General features: G+C 35.8%; 1 long non-coding RNA gene across 1 annotated transcript in view; it reads left to right on the top strand.

Moving 5' to 3' along the window:
• Nucleotides 1-16,831, top strand: part of LOC140056063 (uncharacterized) — a 30,324-nt gene that overhangs the window by 7,631 nt on the left and 5,862 nt on the right. The window lies entirely within an intron of this gene.

Here is a 16,831-nt window from a genome sequence, read left to right as displayed (position 1 = left end):
ATGGACCCCTATCAATGCCCCAACAGGAGTGACCCCATGAATGTCCGACCAGGAATCACACCAGGAGTGACCCTGAATGAATGCCGTGGAGTGACCCTATTAATGACCTACCAGGAGTGACCCCAACGAATGCCCGACGAGGAGTGACCCCAACAATATCAGTCTGTTAGTGGTGATGATTCGCTGTTGGTCTGGAATGAAATAAAATAAATGACCCAACAGAGGTGTATAATTCACACCATTTAAACTTATCAGTGTTCTTAAGTACACTTAGCGGTTCAAGTGTGATGCTTAAGTTACAAGATTGCCGCTCAAAGTTCGAATCGCTTTATTATGAATGGTTGATATTAGTAACGCATTCATATTGTAAGCCATGTTTTAGTGTATCAAATATAGCAGCCGTCCTTTTATTTCCGCTCGAGTTCGTTGAGTAAATGATAATAATATGAAATTCTGTTCCCACGCAAACACAACATAAAATATTATGCTAGCCTATCAGTTATACTTTGCCATATGTAAATATTAATATCAGTACATATATCACATTTTTATACAACACATACATTACCCGATACACGAACGGTATCATGTCTAGCGACGTTAAACATTCTGGAGTATCGCGTCTTCTGCAACCTTCATCCCATGTGGGATACTAGATATAAGCAGGGAGATTATTAGAGGGTTAGTAATAGTTAATATATAAATTATAAGAATTAGATGCTATGGTATGGGCCTGTTGCCGTCAGCAGACGCGATACAGCAAGATGTTTAACGTCACTAAATACCGTACGAGAATCGGCTGTTTTTAGAATCACTAAATGTTGCATGGATGGTGACGACCCAGACACGTATAGGAGGATGACCCCTGATTAACAACGGGGAAAACAACAAGTCCACCTCTGTCTGATGTGATTGACAACGGTCAAAATAATAATAGGCCCCCCATTCTTAGATGTCAAAACTATAAAATATATCACCGAAAGGTTGTTTCTACGATTGATGAATATAATTCTTCGTGTAAACAGGTGTTTTATTAACCAGTCTATATACCATTGAATGCTTCATTGCAAAAGTGTTGGTACATGATATCTTCAGTTAAAATTTTAACATTTTTAAGTAGTTTTCTGTCGTTTTGGTCGCATTCCTTACCCCCATTTTAATATATGGGTCACGACCTAGCCCTGCTTGTGCCTTCCTAGCAAGGTTCATAAATCAAAACCAACAACTGACACAATTTATTAAGAACACAACTTTTATTTAAGGAGAAAGTTAAGGTTTTTTTGTACAATTTTAAATATAACGTTATATAAAGAAGTTTTGAACTACCTTTGACCGAAAGGTCAATACACTTTGCTCAAGTTTTTTAAAGTTTTATTAACGCTAATATTACATGGTGACATCACGGCGACCATTTTGTAATGATACTCAATATATTGAGCATCATTATTGTAAACGAGAAACTCACAATCTATAAACGAACGAAACGGAGATTTTCGAAAATGACATACAGGATTATGATAGGGCCCCATCGTACAAGAGCACACACATATATACGTATTAAGCTCTGTCTACACCATCAAACTTACGTATGTGACAAAGAAATGTGATGTGCCCATAAATTATATGGACATGATGATGTCATATAACTACCATATTTTGGCATATCACTACCATATTTTGGGCATATCACACTTTTTTTTTGTCAAACTAGATTGATAGTGTAGAAAGAGCTTTAGTTTATAGTGCGATTATTAAAGATGTATTGTCCCCCAAAAATATGAAAAATGAAGATTAATAAAATCAGATAATATAGGCCATATTGTAGTTTTGATAAAGTTAATGCTAGTCATCAGTATAAAGTATTTTTGTGTTGGTCTATATGGTGTAACTCACAAACGTTTTATTCCACGAAAGTATTATAACATAATTGTTTACGTCAAAGCGGACGATTTTTCTTTGACGTGCGTTAGCAAAAGCTCAACACAAGTAACTAATTTCCATGAGCACATTTTACGTACCATGGATACGGTATTTTTTACGCGTACATTTACGTGCCGAGCGACGCGAGTAGGCCTACCGTAATTTTCACGTACAATACGACTACAATACAATATCTGTCATAACGTTTAATTGTAAAAAAACACGTATGGAAATACAACAATCATTTGATTTCTACTTTGTTAATGATTATACACACAGCTCCAATAAAAAGTTTAATTACGTACAGAAATTGTTCATTTTGAGGCATAAATAAAAGGTGAATTAAATGTAAACACGAGGTTATATTTGAAGCAAGATGATGCATACTTCATACATCATCTTCTTTGTATGTCATACAATAGAATCTACTAGTTATGTGTTTGATAAAAAAACACCGGCCTACATCAAATAAGAAAATATGCTGCTGTACTTTGAAGGTAAACTGGACCGTTTACAATGATCACCCATGTATGGCGCGCCAAGCTCTCATTATGCCTACTACGCTAGCTGATTGTCGCTTGCCATTGGTCGATTCACTTGCGTTGTGCGTCGTTGCGTTGCGTCCACATGGCAACCAAAAGATTACGTTATTTCGTAATGATCCACACTGCATATAAATAATATGACGATAACAAATGAAAATGTATCATTTGCAATCAATGTTGTTATTTTAAATTATAATAGAATAAATCCTACCTTTGGTGTATAGGCCTACGATTAGAAGTGTTTATTCTTGCTTTTTTTCTTTCGCAATATGTGTAACTGTAAGTCTATCAAAGACACAACTACAAATGGTCAACATTCTCAATGAGTTGTTAAGATAAAGTGATTTCCGTCACGGTTCAATAATTTCGCGGTCTGTTTACAGTGTGCAGAAAGTCAATCATGCAACAAGCAATGACAAAAATATCATAATATGAATAAGTTATTAAAAACCTTCTTCTTTAATACCACTCCAGGGAGCAGAGATTAAAATATATAATTTAGGAATTTAATTATATTTGTTGTTAGACATTACTGCGGTGATGTTTGGCAACAATTTTATCGTGTTTTCGATGTCAATTTTTTTCATCGGAATCTTGGTTTCTACATTTGTGACGTAACGTAAATACGAACGTTATTTCAATCGACACAAGCGACAGATTGATAATACAGTGTCCTTCTGATGTATTATACTGTATTTATTTCTGTATTTGAAGGTTAATAACATTGAATATTGTGAGTAAGAATTTAAAATTAAATCAAAGTACCCACTAGGACGCAACGATGCAATCGCGGTGGCGCGTTGGGTCATCCAACCTGTCGCTTGTGGTTGGTGTTCGCTTGCTACTTGCGTCCTTGAATGCGTCCAAGTGGGAACGAAGCTTAAGGCCTGCTTCTGTTATGGTTGAATTCCAGCGCTTCGTTATGTGCTTGCATTGCGACCAAGTGGGAACGAAGCTTAAGGCCTGCTTCTGTTATGGTTGAATTCCAGCGCTTCGTTATGTGCTTGCATTGCGACCAAGTGGGAACGGAGCTTAAGGCCTGCTTCTGTTATGGTTGAATTCCAACGCCTCGTTATGTGCTTGCATTGCGACCAAGTGGGAACGAAGCTTAAGGCCTGCTTCTGTTATGGTTGAATTCCAGCGCTTCGTTATGTGCTTGCATTGCGACCAAGTGGGAACGGAGCTTAAGGCCTGCTTCTGTTATGGTTGAATTCCAGCGCCTCGTTATTAGGCCTAAACTACAAATTTCGAACTTTTCTACTGTTTCACGTGTACGTAAACAAAACAAATCGCGCGTCATTAATGGCGTCAGAGGTTTTATGTGATACGCCTTAATAACATGTCGTTTCAGATGATCAGTAAACCGGAATATTATATCACAGATAAATAAATATTACGATGATTATAATTTATGAACGTATGGAACATGATGTATCGTTTTGTTTTTAAATATTTTATTACAGTAGTGGTAAGGTATTTTCTAGAGGTGTTTTTTTTTGTATAGTTGGAATTTAATTTCTTTGGGTTTGATATTCTGGGAATCGTTTACGTCATAAAAAGTGAGCTTCAATAACAAAAGTGTAATTGGTAACAAACTACCTGGGCTGCGTGTTGCTGCTTTGGACGAACACATTCTATGAACGAAGAATAAATTGGAATTTGAGATCAGTTCGGTGTCGTCGTTAATTTGTAATCTGAATAAAAGGAAAAACCTGTAATATACCCGCAAAATAAGCATAATAGGAATGAAATTAGAATGTGGCACTACAGTACTGAAGAATATTATGTAGTCTCGAAATACCATCATATCATCTCATGTCTTACCCCTTAATCGGGGTTTTTTTTTCATTTCAAAAAACAATTATTTTCCTCCATAGCAATACAATACAAAATAGTATACGTAAATGAAAGTAAAATAAGAAAGATTATGATGATTGTTGAATGGACAAAAGAAAAAAGAATTTAAAAGAAAAAGGCTATGGAGGAGGCATAATCCCGAGAAGATGTGGGTATCTTGTGCTGGTTATGCCTATGCAAAAAAAACCGGATATATGTGTATAAGAGTGGGAATTAGGAAAAACAAGCAATACAAAAAAACGCACAGACAAGAAAAAAAAAAATAAATAAAAAATAAATAAATAAAAAAGAAAAAAAAGATCAATCAGTTTGTAGTATCAGTAAATAAAACTCAAAAGAAGATCAAAGTACAGCAGCAAAAATCAAATTGCGACATTCAATTGTTATTTTTTCGTTTCCTACCCTTCGTATCATCTCCCCCTTTCCTTTCTTACCCTTCGTATCATTTCATTTCTTACCCCTCGCCGTATCCCTTCGCTTCCTTCCATTATCATTGTTTTCATCAATATTCTTTATTATCTCGCATACTTTCGTATTTATTCGGTTCCTGGGATAGTTCCTGGCGCTTTCTCTCATGTATTTCTCTCGGTTTATTTATTAAGCTGAAGTAACTTTTCGACTTGATAGACGCGTAGTGTAATTGCGTGTCGTGAAAACGAAAGAGTATAGTTATAACAGTAGTTGTTGGTGTTCAACACCTACTCGCTGTATTGTTGATTGATTTAATTATCTGATATGTTTATCATATTTAAACCATTTACAATTCATTATAGACAATTTAAGATTCACTTATGTTTAATTATAAATAAAATAACAACGTTTATGATCCATGAGACAGGTTTGCAAAATTCCATACAGACTTCTCCTTTTCAACGTTTATTTTTTGAGCGTGGTTCCCACTAGCGACGCAATTCAACGACGTAACGCAACGTAAAGGATTTGACCAATCACAAAAGATGAATTATCCAAACTGTCGCTTGTCATTGGTCAATTTGCTTGCGTTGCGTCTACGTCGTTGCGTCCTAGTGGGAAAGATGTGTAATAATTGACTATGCTATTACGTTTTTTTTTGACAATGTATTTGTTTCCAAAGCATTATAGTAGGCCCATGTCAAGGACGATCGAACATAAAAAGTACAAAAGTATCCCATAAGCCTGTGATGGTCCACCAGGTGGTTGATTTGCGCCGCAAAATGTGACTTTTATTTCGTTTAGGTAAAAAGTCAAAGATCCACATACAAGTTATACATTCTTCTGCTGCTATAAATATATATAGCAAATTCAAAGACTCAGAAACGGCTAAACCTTTAGAGGATACTTGACTGGGTGAGAAGGATATTTACACTACAAGATAGGATATATAGAGTTGCATCAGGATGAGACTTAATCAATAATAAGGCTATTCACTCGTATATCTTGGAAGTATTAGTGTGTGGTTGCGTAATCTTCGCTGACTGTGATGCTACAAACAATAATAAAATGTGTACATCGTATGTTCAGACTCATGGAGTTACGGTGGAGTTATGTAAGCGGCGTACATATTTTTGTGTCTGAACCATGCCGTGGATTAGCGTTAGGAAGCTGTTACTCCGCGTCAGTGGCGTTAATAACTCTAGCGGGAGGCGTAATTTTTTTTTCCAGGACGAACGTGGGCAGAAATCATGAATAATTCATGATTAATTATGACATAATAGGGAACATTATAGAACAGGGTAGATTTCATAACGCTAATCCAGTGATGCATCAGTGATTTTAACCTTAACCAATGAAAATACACGACCACGATTAGCAGACAGCAACTACATACCCGTACCCATGATACGACAGCGAAATAGCTATGTCAAATGTATTTTCAGGTTCAGATTTTAAAGAATAGTAAAGGTGGCGTCAGTAATATGATATTTTCATAAATTAAATCAATTAATCAGATAATTGTCCATGTAACAATTACGTTTTAAATTATTTTGAATTAAAATGCAATTCTACAAGTAGTAAGAACAAATCAGTATATTTGAAGGTAAACATTATATGAATAAAAATTAAAAAAAAACAATGTAAACGATGTAAACTTTCATGCATTGTCATGAATGTATACATATAGTTCTATCTGCTTTGACCTGATCAGAGTGTTTTAAACGCAAGGCATTGGAATGTTGATCGTTGTGTCTGAACACCTTGGCTTTTAACGCCACGGATTACCGTACGCCTTGCGTAGATAACTCCACCGTAACTCCGTGAGTCTGAACATACCCTTATAAAAATAGTCCCTAGACGATGGAAATAAACACAGGAAATGGTAAAGATTTATATTTAATAAAACTGATGTCTGAGTCGAGTGAGTGTGAAAGATGGTGAGACATCCGGGACCTAAGCTTCAAGAGGTAACATTAGTTGAAGTTTTATTAAAAATAGTAAATTACATAAGGTTCTGATGTTTGTTATTAAATGTGGTACGAGATCCTCACGTGAGTGTTGCTCCCATTAACTAAACATATGACTGATAGTATTGAGCGCAGCGTCAATGTTTGCACGTGTCTAACTCGTTGGCCCACGTGTACAAGTGTTCTAACAATGTTTCTTGTGTCGTCATTTACTGATTCCTATACCGGTCCTCCTCGATTCCCGGGTTGCGGAAAAAGATTCTGTTTTTAAAAAGGGCATAAGGCCTAGTCGGCTTCTTACTGGATATGATTCATCCGCAATGAACATGTTAAAGACACAGTGCTCCGGTTAGTACAGGTCTTAAGGGAATAATCAGTTTAGCTTGTGTTCCCGACGCGATTACAGATACACCCGGACGACAAACTGGGTTTACAAGTCTGATAATTAAATGAAATATGGACACACGATGGATAATCTTTGTATATTTAATACGCTCCTGCACGCATCCCCCACCCCCACCACCACACCATCACACAATCCAATACTGTATTTTAATTTATAATCATTGGTTTTTATATTACGTCGAGAAATTAAAACAAAGTTTACTTAATTACGTGGGATAAATTATTACGTATGAAAACACCGACGTATCGGTAGTGGTCAACCGTCCCGTTGGCTACTGTAAACGTGTATTGTATTCCATTACATCCAACTTTTACTGGACATCAAAGGGACATCTCATCAAAACAGAGGACCGCTTTTAAGGGGACTTCTCATCAATACAGAGGACCGCTATTAAGGGGACGTCTCATCAAAACAGAGGGCCGCTATTAAGGGGACGTCTCATCAAAACAGAGCGCCGCTATTAAGGGAACGTCTCGTCAATACAGAGGATCGCTATATTAAAGGGACGTCTCATCAATACAGAGGACCGCTATTAAGGGGACGTCTCATCAAAACAAAAGACCGCTATTAAGGGGACATCTCATCAAAACAAAAGACCGCTATTAAAGGGACGTCTCATCAATACAGAGGACCGCTGTTAAGGAGACGTCTCATCAAAACAGATTAGTAAGGGTACCATCCCCACTACTGCACGCAGAAAATGCCTAAACAACGTTTGCTAAAGGCAAAACATAGTAAAAATGCAGAAGTTGTATGGAATCTTTTTCCTCATTTAACCCCAGGCAATCAATATTGAATATAAAATCAAACTTACCAGTAGCGTAATATTTATCCACAAAGCGCATTTAGCCTGCAATAAGAAAAATACTTAAGTAGTGATCTTTATATTAGTCTCAATATATGTAATATTAATGGAAAGTTGCATTCATATACAAGTATGTATAAAGTAGAACACAACTGCAATGACACACAATATTGGTTGAGTTTGTGTCACACGCGCCCTGTATCGTTGACGACTTTAGTCACGTGATATCCGATGATCATAATGCATTAGGGTATTGCGTATATTATATATAGTATATAGGAAATAAGCTTTACCAATCAAAATATGCAATCACACGTAGCGCGCGCTACGTAGAACGCGTTAGACAGAAAACGAGAGAATTATGTAAGTGACCGGTCGTGGAGATATACGCTTTTTTAAGCAAGTGATAAATCATACAAAAAAGTCATTCACCGAATGCAGCAACATTGCATTATGTAATCATTATTATGAGTTTGATTAATAAAGGCAATAACAAAAATACTATCGTATAATCTCAAGAATGACGTAATGAGTGTTGTTGACGACGCTTGCTTGTGCTCACCATACACGGTGGTTAATCTATCATCAAGCTAATAATACATTAATATAAGATTAGCTCAATTTAGAAATCATGCGACTGACGTGCGTAAATGTAATAGACATGAAATTGACAATGTTTTGATACATCATTTATGTTGTAGAACAAGTGTGAATGCGTTTCCTTTGTGCGCTGCTGAACGCGTTTAGTTTGATTGAGCATACTGCCAGTGGCGCTCCACTAACCCCGTGACCACATCCATAAGTGGCGATAAAATCAAATAATAATTATGTTATAATTGTACTACTCTTTGACCTATATCCAACGCACACTTAATCCACCGGTTTAAAAATAGACATACAGGCACAAGTAAGGCAACATATTACCTTATCGTTATATACACACGATATGCGGCGGGGACTATTTTAAACGACTGACTTATACGACGCGTTATAAGATAAGGTTTGCATCGGAGGAAACGGAACACGTTTTCTTGACCACCTGGAGTTGTGACCACCTGTGATTATTCACCAGCAAAGGGTCAATTTTTGAAAATTTGTTTAAATTACTGTTCATACACACACTACAAATCGTTGCAAATTATAATGCAAATTTGATACTCTTTTATTAATTTCAATAGATGATGAACTACTAACATTGCGCGCTGCGTCCGCGTCACAAATCTGTTAACGCGGCCATCTTTTAACCACGCACCACTCATATTGTATCTATGATAAATTGTTTATTCTTTCTTCATCAATATTCAAAGTATGGTGTGTTGGCTAACTATTTTTGTCTTCTGATCGTAATTATTGTTTTAAAAACGAAAAATATCTTGTTTTAAAAAACGAAACACCATACCGAGAGTGAATAATTAATAATAATAATAATATCCAGGATTTATATAGCGCCTAATGTTGTTAGACATCTAAGCGCCGAGTATTATTACCCCAGTTATTTTTTGTGGATCATATTGAAGGAATACTAATTTTATTATAACATTTTTACAAAGATCAGATTGTAAAAGGAACTTTGATAGAGCTATAATAAAACTTATTTTCCCCCAACATATTATTATTATTATTATTCTTTTTCTTTTGCCTAAACCCAAGTAGGCCTAAACTCTGGAGACTACAATAATATAATTATTCAGTGATACATAATGACAAAACAATTATCATAAATTTGTTTTTCCAAATCCGATTGAGTCACCATAATACATGCCTGTAAGTTGTTTACAATACCGTTTTAAAAGTTCTTTTGTAGAGAAATTACTCAGATTGTTCAAAATATCGGTGATATCGCGAGCATTGAGACTTACATACGCTCTACGGTCTCGACTCCACTATCAAACTTTATGTGACAGCAAAAATGTGATGTGCCCAAATATGGACATGATGTCATTTCCATTACCATATGTGTGCATATCACTTCCATATTTGGGCACATCACATTTTGTTGTCACATAAAGTGTGATGATGTATAGACAGAGCTTAGGTTAGCCAGAATAAAGACACGTACGGTAAGGTTTATAATAAGGGTTTTTATTTGACATACATTGCGACGAGCCTTTTGTACCGGTTACGAATGATGACGTCATCAGAAGTTTGTGAATAAGAATTGATATATTTGTTTGTATAGTTTGGTGACGTCATATTAATACCATATCATCTCCTTAAGTTCTGTTTACACTATCAAACTAGTTTGACAAATTTGGGCACATCATACTTTTTTGTCAAACTAGTTTGATAGTGTAAACAGCTTTATTCCTGGCCCTGCACACGATCATTTCATCATCTATGCTTTATCATCATTCATTTTCCAACTATTGTTGGTATTGTTACGTATATGATATTGTTGCTAATTATTTGCCGCAGCTTTTAACATTTTAATCAACCCCTAGAGAGGAAACACAGTTTTCTTATCAATGTAACAAACATTATAATCAGAGATCGGCAGCATAACTTGAACATTTTCCAAATTTTAACATTCTGAAGGTATTTTTCTTCACTAGGCCTCATTTCATAATCTTTTTAATACATTCTAATTAGGCTTAATTATTATTAAGGTCAAATATACAGTAAATTGTATTCTGGCGTTCCCTCAATAGAAAGGTATAAAGGAAGGTAATGTGTGTATTTCACTAACCGGTTTTACCTCCTTCGATAGGATTACAACAATTTAGTTTCTTTATTGTAATAATGCTAAATTATAATCCGTATTCCGGTAATCATCAGCACAATTTGTATCCACCCATGATTAGACCCATTACACTCGAAGTTATTAAACTTTTCCTAAATAGTTTTGTTTATTAAGCAATTGGAAATGAGGGTGATAACCGGTTAAAACAAAGTACATGTTTACAATACGGAGGCGTATTTTTAAATTTGTTAACGGGCGTGGTCATCACGTAGGCGATGTGCCTCGTCGTTTTTCACGAGGTTAACCGTGTTCTTTGTCTCATATACAAACCAGGCCTCTGATGATATTTTAATGTATACCCGTCTTGTTATGGTATAATATAATAAACTAATAATTGGGCCTATTGGTACTGTTAAATGTTCCTGTTTGGCCACAGAGAGAAGGCCAATGATACGGTCCGTTTGCGAGAGTAACGCTAAAGTTATTAGCTATACACTTGAACATGTTTATGTCACAGTAGGCCATTGTGATATGAAAATAGGGCAGTATTACTATATACAAAAGAAAATGTTTAAAAAAAAATGTTTTCGCAACACTGTATTTACACTGCAACTTCTTATCTGTATTTTAAAAACATTTTTTGTTCATTTATCGCAGTTAGCATGGTGGGAAGTATGTAATTCAGATATCCGCTCGTTTGACACGCTACGTGTTTGCAATTCAGAATGGGGTCGAGAGTTGAGTTTTAATCCTAAGTGGTACCGTACCCAGTAATTAGTGAATCTAATTTCTTCATACACATTTTGATAATGGCCATCAATGGTTATAGTCTGACCAAGAATACAATCTAGAGTTTGTAAGATGTCTTTCTTCACACATGCACAACGCAAGACTAATTTGACCAATCACAAGCGGCTGTTCATCCAATTTGTCAGATCACTTGTGATGTGCGTGCGCGTACGTTGCGCGTCCTACTAGCGAGAACACATCTTTAAAATGTGTACACAATAAATAAATAAAATTGAGATGCAGTAAGAAATATACGAGAGAAAGCAAAATTGTGTCAATTGTAAATTAGCAAAGCAATACAACGATTTCGTACCATAATTATATTTTGATAGGCCTAGTACTAAAAACATCATTAAGCTGAATAAGTAACCCGGGTTCATGTGGGGTGTTGATTCAGTGGCTGTAAGGTCAAACAGTCAAACAGCTCGGCCTATAATATATTCTCTATATAATTTCACTTTCGTATGACTACACTAAATAATGTTGTGTATCTCCAATATCCGCTAAAACATTTTAAAGTTAAAATATGCCTACATGGTAAAAACAAAACTGTAGGCCTTTATGAATAACATGAGGATTGTTAATGTTATAAGCAACGGCGAAATACTGGTAAACTTTCCTTTAATTCTCACAATGCAACAATGATATAAATTCAACTAGAGCTAGCCAATTCTTTTTCCTTGTCTACACATAAATCCCTATCTCGTTATACGAGCACCCCAGTCGATTATGAAGTGGCCTTGACGGCCACTTCACGCTTCTTGTATGTAGTCTACCCCGTTTAACGAAGAAGTAGGGGTAAAGGTTATGTTCAGGGACGCTAATCCCTTGGAGAAACGTGGCTGGCTAAGCCGGATGAGAAAGTTTAGGCTAGCCTACTTATTGTGAACCATAAAGTAAATGTACCGGCTAATATAAATCGCTGTACCTTCTCAATATAAATCAAATGCTAAGCCTAAGCTTTTTATATAATTTGAATTCATTTTCAAGGTTTAAGGCTGGCAAAATTTTTTGTTACGAGATTATATTTAAGTATATTAACATGACACGGATTAAAACACTTCCTGATTCGCCTGATGTACCGTATGTGATAGATCATGGAAACGGTTAATGACATATCTGTTTAACGTCACTGTATCTCTTTTAGATCCCCCACCACATCCCCTCCCCACCACACCCCCTCCCCACCACACCCCCTCCCCACCACACCCCCTCCCCACCAAAAAAAAATCCCCTAGCAAAAATGTATGCTACTTAAACCTAAATACAAAAAATATTATACCTATAATGAAATTATTTAAAAAAATCGCAAGTACAAGGATCCTACACAGTTGACGCGCGTGTTAAAAATGTTTCGGGTTTGAGCACGCGCGTCCAAACGCTGATTAAAATAATGCTGTTCTTATACGCGCGCGTGCAAACGCTGATTGAAATATTACTGATTTTATACGCGCGCGTTCAAACGCTGATTAAAATATTCCGTCTTTTGTACGCGCACATATCTGTTGTCTTGAGTGGTTTAAACTTTAAACATACTGGGAGATTTGAAACTTGAGAATGTACTCGAAAGAAAAAAAATCAAATTAACCTTTAAAAATATATACATAGCTAAATGTAACTTGTCAATATTGCCGGTGAGTTAATATATAAACCATTAATACCGCCTTGTAGACGTCGACTGTCTGTTACGAACGTGCTCTATGTCATAAGTATATGCTTAGTATCAATTAAAATTAAATACACATATAAAGCATAGCGTGTATCGGAAATGCAGTGCTCATCCCGACACTCCCATGCATGCACACCACCCGGCCGGAGTCATCATAGATAACATGTGGTCATGTTCACTGTCATGTTATCATTGATGATATTGAAGTTTAAGTCACGTGCTTTTATCAATTTAGACAGTACTTATATAGTGTATAATAGCACTAAGCCAAAATGTGTTCCTACATCTCCAACTAAACCGCAAGTCCGATACTTGCACCGTTCGAGCTGGGTCACTTGTTATTTATAATAGTAAGCGTCTTTAATTTAACATGGTGTTCACTCGCCGCGTACACTGTACGCTCAGGCATGCGCATTGCTGGTAATTGTAAATTATTCAACAAAGCCCGTAGAAAATCTCAATATACGATCAAACCTAACCCAATAAATGTCAGAATAGGATTTCTACTTGATTTTTAATATACTTTATGAGATGCATGTTATACAATTCGTGTTATTGACTTTGTATATTGAAATGTGATTCGTTCCTGAAAAATATTCCTGATTAAATATCGAATGACTTCTGAAAACTTGTCAATACATATCTAGCGAACGTATTAAATCTTCTTAGACCTAATCGCCGCTTAGGTTTTAAAGTATAACGATATAAATAATGATAACTAATGCATTTAAACCTGACTTACATGTGTAATCTTAAAATAAGTTCATTTAATGCAACATCATATCATATTACTCCACCCTATTTGTAATACATTACACATGATAAACACAAATATCCATGCTTCTATAACAGTATTATTCGTGGCAATGGTTAGTCGTATCCGATCATTTGGAACACACCTCCCCGCTAGCGATTTTTTTTTTCTTATGTAAGTTGGGGACCCCTTATGTGAAAGATCCCCGTCCGTCCCCACTTCCAAATCAACGTTATTACCCATTCAAATAATTTTTTAGAGTTCCCCTTACTAGTCCATGGATGTAGGTACCAGAACGACCCGCCGCGCGCCCGTCCTCTATCCCAGCTGCTGCCTATCCCAACAACGTGACTTATACTGACTCAGATCACATACAAGCCACACCGGATGGATTCCACCCCTAGGGAGGTAAACCTTAAGCCACACAGTCATTGTATTCGAGCCGGTCCACTGGCGAACTTCCATAATTTTATTATTTTAATATGTGTCAGAATATTGATATAACGCTGATATTGATATAACGCTGCTGATTTCCATAAAACATATTGGTATTAGTTCAGAAAAATGTTGCAAATACGTTTTTTTTTTAAATATTTTTTTTACCATAGTGATGAAATTTACTGTCCTCAAAGGTGGCAATATCCTTCATATGACAAGCATCATAAAGATGTATAAACAAAGTATATATATTGCAAGTCTTTGAGAGTGGAGTTTGTCATGAGAAAAATCATCGGCCAGGACTTCAACCCAGGACCCTAGGATTGGTAACCGAGTTTACGGAAAAAAAGCTTAAATTTTAATATCTGATTGACTCCTGCATGTATGCCGTTGGAAAGTGCTTTTGGCACGTTGATGTGCACTGATTCGGTTTATACATTTCGTACGAAATAACCGATTTCATTCACGATTGAAGAAGATATATTAACATAAAATGTGACTAAAATCACAATCTTGTCGTCAATGAAGTGGTCATTATATCAACTGGTTGTTACGTATGACGTCATCATATGTAGGTTTATTTATCATAAATTGAGTTAATTAAGAAGGCATTTAATGAACTCATAATTAAAATAGGCCTTTGAAAACATTTCCTGAAGCAGCTTAGTGCACTAAAGCTCTGTCTACACTATTAAACTGGTGACAAACAAATGTGTTGTGCCCATTATATGGACAACATGATGATGTCATATCACTACTTGTGTTCAGACACAGCAACAATTCTGACCGGAAACACGTTGACAACTGTTAAATAAATATTATTACGAATTATAATTTGTAATCAAATGTTTCTTTTTATAGGTTGTAAGCATTTTTCGTTTAGTCATGTTTTTGGTGACGAAATAAGTGATTTCATTTCGTTTCACGTGTGAATAGGCTTTACATAGACCACATCAGTTTGTCTTATCGGACGCATCTATTGAATTAGTAAAATTTACTGCGTTTTCTCATTAGAACCGGTGTTGGTATTGAGTGATATAATCCAATTCTTAATTCTATTTGGAAATTGACTCAGAATAATTGTTAATCATGAACTTCTATACCGAGTTCTGTCCAGACATCAATTTGGTTTTTATTTAGGAAAAAACGCCCAGAAACACCGACTAATAAAAACACGCTGAGCGAAACTACAAGGGTGTTTCCGATATATTGCACACGATCGACTGTCTAAAAAGCTGGTGTCATCACGTGACGATAGTATCATAACTCCACAAAATGTCGCAACCACCCATCAATAAACGGGTCAGATATTATCGTGGTCTGGACAAGCAAGTCTAGCAATCCCAGCTACTCACTTCCCATGAGTCAACAATGCAACCAGTTTATTTCTTATTGAACAATTACTACCAAAGTTATTGAATTATTTTTAAACAAAATGTTTGTATCATCCTCTAAATTCGCACGATATTATCTGATGACAGTTATTTAGTGAGTCACCGTCTTAAATATTTCTTAAATGTTGTTATTTTAGATTTATTTTGTTCGGCGGTTCACTCTCCCGCTTTCTGCTTATTTATTTTGTAGATCAAGCCACTGTAAACCACGGTATTAATGTATTTGATTTGCCAGTAGATGTATATATTACAAAAATAGATATATTTTCAACTCTACACAGAATTGAGTTAACGATAATGATTAAAACAAGCCAGAACGGGAAGAATATAAATATTTATTCTAACATACCCTTCTCAGCCAAATAAAGAATTAATTTGACACTTTACATGCGAAACTATCATTTCAATGAACCGTTCCTTATACACTAAACACGACAAATATACACTACCACACGATATCCACATACCACACAACACGTCCGCCGAAGGTACATTTAAAACTCAAAAGGGGAATATTTTAGGAGTGTGTGTTGTTCAGCATAGGACGTGTTATAACCCACCTAAGAGCATGAAAGCCGTTAGTCTGAGAAAGGCACTATTTTAAACGTGGGTGTTGATTGAAAAAAACATCACATTCCGAAAGTAAACTTTTAGTCCTCGAATTTAACTCGAATAATACACGTGGACGATATTTGGTAAAGAAATGTGGTATTGGAGTATTTTTATATACTATTAAAATAGTATCGCATCAGCAAAATCGAAACATTCAATAAGAAAAATTATATACCTTGCACATTTTTCAATTTGATTCCATCTGGCATAGTTAACAGTATTTGCTTCTTAGGTGGCGGCGATAAGGATACAATATAATATTTTGCAATTGCTTACAATACAAAGAAAAAACGAATTACCTTGTTCCAACGGCTTTTCGTATACACTAGTTGATAGCAAGTAATATGGTCGATATAATGCCAAACGATTTAGAACAAAATATAATATAAATGAAAATCACACAAAAATGACGATTTCACAGGTCTACTCAGATATCTAGTTACTCAAACATCTAATTACGTCGAATTTTCGACAAATATCCAAGAGACGCGTTGCTACGGCTACACAGCACGCTACCGAATGATTTCGTTCAGTAAATGAACAGCGGTCACAATACAGCACACTCCTCAACGAATAATTAC

The sequence above is a fragment of the Antedon mediterranea genome, chromosome 8 (assembly GCF_964355755.1).
Source record: "Antedon mediterranea chromosome 8, ecAntMedi1.1, whole genome shotgun sequence".
NCBI lineage: Eukaryota > Metazoa > Echinodermata > Crinoidea > Comatulida > Antedonidae > Antedon > Antedon mediterranea.
Note: the sequence above shows the minus strand (reverse complement) of the source record. Positions and strands in the feature narration are given on the sequence as shown.